Raw genomic sequence first — 5,000 nt, forward strand, 5'->3', positions numbered from 1 at the left:
TCGCCGGCATCGGCGTCGAAAGAAGCCGAGCCAAAAAAAGTTAAAGTACAAACGTGCAAGCATACTAACCTAACCCTAGGTAAGGGATGTCAGAGCGAAAGACAGTAATTTCGAATGAGCCAAGAAAGAGCGGTGCGGGGCCGGTCGGAGCGCACCCTTTTCTCGGTGGCTGGCGGGCGAGAGAGTGCTGCGTCGCCGGCATCGGCGTCGAAAGAAGCCGAGCCAAAAAAAGTTAAAGTACAAACGTGCAAGCATACTAACCTAACCCTAGGTAAGGCATGTCAGAGCGAAAGACAGTAATTTCGAATGAGCCAAGAAAGAGCGGTGCGGGGCCGGTCGGAGCGCACCCTTTTCTCGGTGGCTGGCGGGCGAGAGAGTGCTGCGTCGCCGGCATCGGCGTCGAAAGAAGCCGAGCCAAAAAAAGTTAAAGTACAAACGTGCAAGCATACTAACCTAACCCTAGGTAAGGGATGTCAGAGCGAAAGACAGTAATTTCGAATGAGCCAAGAAAGAGCGGTGCGGGGCCGGTCGGAGCGCACCCTTTTCTCGGTGGCTGGCGGGCGAGAGAGTGCTGCGTCGCCGGCATCGGCGTCGAAAGAAGCCGAGCCAAAAAAAGTTAAAGTACAAACGTGCAAGCATACTAACCTAACCCTAGGTAAGGGATGTCAGAGCGAAAGACAGTAATTTCGAATGAGCCAAGAAAGAGCGGTGCGGGGCCGGTCGGAGCGCACCCTTTTCTCGGTGGCTGGCGGGCGAGAGAGTGCTGCGTCGTCGGCATCGGCGTCGAAAGAAGCCGAGCCAAAAAAAGTTAAAGTACAAACGTGCAAGCATACTAACCTAACCCTAGGTAAGGGATGTCAGAGCGAAAGACAGTAATTTCGAATGAGCCAAGAAAGAGCGGTGCGGGGCCGGTCGGAGCGCACCCTTTTCTCGGTGGCTGGCGGGCGAGAGAGTGCTGCGTCGCCGGCATCGGCGTCGAAAGAAGCCGAGCCAAAAAAAGTTAAAGTACAAACGTGCAAGCATACTAACCTAACCCTAGGTAAGGGATGTCAGAGCGAAAGACAGTAATTTCGAATGAGCCAAGAAAGAGCGGTGCGGGGCCGGTCGGAGCGCACCCTTTTCTCGGTGGCTGGCGGGCGAGAGAGTGCTGCGTCGCCGGCATCGGCGTCGAAAGAAGCCGAGCCAAAAAAAGTTAAAGTACAAACGTGCAAGCATACTAACCTAACCCTAGGTAAGGGATGTCAGAGCGAAAGACAGTAATTTCGAATGAGCCAAGAAAGAGCGGTGCGGGGCCGGTCGGAGCGCACCCTTTTCTCGGTGGCTGGCGGGCGAGAGAGTGCTGCGTCGCCGGCATCGGCGTCGAAAGAAGCCGAGCCAAAAAAAGTTAAAGTACAAACGTGCAAGCATACTAACCTAACCCTAGGTAAGGCATGTCAGAGCGAAAGACAGTAATTTCGAATGAGCCAAGAAAGAGCGGTGCGGGGCCGGTCGGAGCGCACCCTTTTCTCGGTGGCTGGCGGGCGAGAGAGTGCTGCGTCGCCGGCATCGGCGTCGAAAGAAGCCGAGCCAAAAAAAGTTAAAGTACAAACGTGCAAGCATACTAACCTAACCCTAGGTAAGGGATGTCAGAGCGAAAGACAGTAATTTCGAATGAGCCAAGAAAGAGCGGTGCGGGGCCGGTCGGAGCGCACCCTTTTCTCGGTGGCTGGCGGGCGAGAGAGTGCTGCGTCGCCGGCATCGGCGTCGAAAGAAGCCGAGCCAAAAAAAGTTAAAGTACAAACGTGCAAGCATACTAACCTAACCCTAGGTAAGGGATGTCAGAGCGAAAGACAGTAATTTCGAATGAGCCAAGAAAGAGCGGTGCGGGGCCGGTCGGAGCGCACCCTTTTCTCGGTGGCTGGCGGGCGAGAGAGTGCTGCGTCGTCGGCATCGGCGTCGAAAGAAGCCGAGCCAAAAAAAGTTAAAGTACAAACGTGCAAGCATACTAACCTAACCCTAGGTAAGGGATGTCAGAGCGAAAGACAGTAATTTCGAATGAGCCAAGAAAGAGCGGTGCGGGGCCGGTCGGAGCGCACCCTTTTCTCGGTGGCTGGCGGGCGAGAGAGTGCTGCGTCGCCGGCATCGGCGTCGAAAGAAGCCGAGCCAAAAAAAGTTAAAGTACAAACGTGCAAGCATACTAACCTAACCCTAGGTAAGGGATGTCAGAGCGAAAGACAGTAATTTCGAATGAGCCAAGAAAGAGCGGTGCTGGGCCGGTCGGAGCGCACCCTTTTCTCGGTGGCTGGCGGGCGAGAGAGTGCTGCGTCGCCGGCATCGGCGTCGAAAGAAGCCGAGCCGAAAAAAGTTAAAGTACAAACGTGCAAGCATACTAACCTAACCCTAGGTAAGGCATGTCAGAGCGAAAGACAGTAATTTCGAATGAGCCAAGAAAGAGCGGTGCGGGGCCGGTCGGAGCGCACCCTTTTCTCGGTGGCTGGCGGGCGAGAGAGTGCTGCGTCGCCGGCATCGGCGTCGAAAGAAGCCGAGCCAAAAAAAGTTAAAGTACAAACGTGCAAGCATACTAACCTAACCCTAGGTAAGGGATGTCAGAGCGAAAGACAGTAATTTCGAATGAGCCAAGAAAGAGCGGTGCGGGGCCGGTCGGAGCGCACCCTTTTCTCGGTGGCTGGCGGGCGAGAGAGTGCTGCGTCGTCGGCATCGGCGTCGAAAGAAGCCGAGCCAAAAAAAGTTAAAGTACAAACGTGCAAGCATACTAACCTAACCCTAGGTAAGGGATGTCAGAGCGAAAGACAGTAATTTCGAATGAGCCAAGAAAGAGCGGTGCGGGGCCGGTCGGAGCGCACCCTTTTCTCGGTGGCTGGCGGGCGAGAGAGTGCTGCGTCGTCGGCATCGGCGTCGAAAGAAGCCGAGCCAAAAAAAGTTAAAGTACAAACGTGCAAGCATACTAACCTAACCCTAGGTAAGGGATGTCAGAGCGAAAGACAGTAATTTCGAATGAGCCAAGAAAGAGCGGTGCGGGGCCGGTCGGAGCGCACCCTTTTCTCGGTGGCTGGCGGGCGAGAGAGTGCTGCGTCGCCGGCATCGGCGTCGAAAGAAGCCGAGCCAAAAAAAGTTAAAGTACAAACGCGATGCTAATGAGCGAGCCGTTGTCTCGACTAATATGTAGGGGGCGTTCGATCGAGCGTCTGGCTTGAGCGCTTGTCGGCCTAGCAGAACGGTCGCATTGTTATGCCCGGGTTTTAGGCACCGCTGCAGGCGGCCGGCAGAGCTCTTGTTTGTGCGAAACTGAATGGATCGAGCCCGAGAGAGGGCGAGCAAAGAAAAAACGCAAATCGCTCCGCCTGGCACTGCCGGCGAGAGCGTGGACGTCGCGGCCAGCGACTGTCGAAGCTGAGTACGGCCGCAGGCGATCGCCTCGGTCTTAAACGAATGCGACGAGCACGCGCCGGGCGGCCCAGCAAGGGCCGAGCGCAGCTGTCGCAGCTATCTGGTTGATCCTGCCAGTAGTGATATGCTTGTCTCAAAGATTAAGCCATGCAGGTGCAAGTACGAGTTCTCGTAAAGCGAAACTGCGAATGGCTCATTAAATCAGTCTTGGTTTATTTGGTCTCGTAAGCGAAGTGGATAACTGTGGTAATTCTAGAGCTAATACATGCATTAAGCGCCGACTTCGGGAGGCGCGCTTTTATCAGATCAAAACCGACCGGGTTCGTCCTGTGACGTTTGATGACTCTGGATAACCACGCGGATCGTACGGTCTCTGCACCGACGACGTATCATTCAAGTGTCTGCCCTATCAACTGTCGAAGGTACGCTACGTGCCTACCTTTGTGATAACGGGTAACGGGGAATCAGGGTTCGATTCCGGAGAGGGAGCCTGAGAAACGGCTACCACATCCAAGGAAGGCAGCAGGCGCGCAAATTACCCATTCCCGACACGGGGAGGTAGTGACGAAAAATAACAATACAGGACTCTAACGAGGCCCTGTAATTGGAATGAGTACATCCTAAAACTCTTAACGAGTATCCATTGGAGGGCAAGTCTGGTGCCAGCAGCCGCGGTAATTCCAGCTCCAACAGTGTATGCTAAAGTTGTTGCGGTTGAAAAGCTCGTAGTTGGATTTTGGGCGAGCGCCGCCGGTCCGTCGCAAGGCGTGTCACTGGTTGCGTTCGCCTCACCTTCGGTTCTCCGTCGGTGCTCTTGACTGAGTGTCGGCGGTGGCCGATAAGTTTACTTTGAAAAAATTAGAGTGTTCAAAGCAGGCTGTTCGCCTGCATAGTGTTGCATGGAATAATGGAATAGGACCTCGGTTCTATTTTGTTGGTTTTCGGAGCACGAGGTAATGATTAAGAGGGACAGACGGGGGCGTCCGTACTCTGCCGTTAGAGGTGAAATTCTTGGATCGGCGGAAGACGAACTACTGCGAAAGCATTCGCCAAGAATGTTTTCTTTAATCAAGAGCGAAAGTCAGAGGTTCGAAGACGATCAGATACCGTCCTAGTTCTGACTATAAACGATGCCAACTAGCGATCGGGAGGCGTTACCATGACGACCTTTCCGGCAGCTTCCGGGAAACCAAAGTCTTTGGGTTCCGGGGGAAGTATGGTTGCAAAGCTGAAACATAAAGGAATTGACGGAAGGGCACCACCAGGAGTGTAGCCTGCGGCTTAATTTGACTCAACACGGGGAAACTCACCCGGCCCGGACACAGGTAGGATTGACAGATTGAGAGCTCTTTCTTGATTCTGTGGGTGGTGGTGCATGGCCGTTCTTAGTTGGTGGAGCGATTTGTCTGGTTAATTCCGATAACGAACGAGACTCTGGCATGCTAAATAGTTACGCGACCTTCTCGGTCGGCGTCTAACTTCTTAGAGGGACTAGTGGCGTTTAGCCACACGAGATTGAGCAATAACAGGTCTGTGATGCCCTTAGATGTCCGGGGCCGCACGCGCGCTACACTGAGTGAAGCAGCGAGTGTCTAACCTAGGCCGAAAGGTCC

The 5,000-nt window shown here is 54.2% G+C and overlaps 1 non-coding gene across 1 annotated transcript in view; it reads left to right on the forward strand.

The window, feature by feature from the left end:
• The first annotated feature begins 3,484 nt into the window (after nt 1–3,484).
• LOC144425339 (small subunit ribosomal RNA) overlaps nt 3,485–5,000 on the forward strand; it is a 1,810-nt gene continuing 294 nt past the window's right edge. The window contains exon 1 of the ribosomal RNA XR_013477483.1: nt 3,485–5,000. This exon is cut by the window's right edge and continues 294 nt beyond it. This is a non-coding gene — a ribosomal RNA (small subunit ribosomal RNA).

This window comes from Styela clava, chromosome 7 (assembly GCF_964204865.1).
Source record: "Styela clava chromosome 7, kaStyClav1.hap1.2, whole genome shotgun sequence".
Classification (NCBI taxonomy): Eukaryota; Metazoa; Chordata; class Ascidiacea; order Stolidobranchia; family Styelidae; genus Styela; species Styela clava.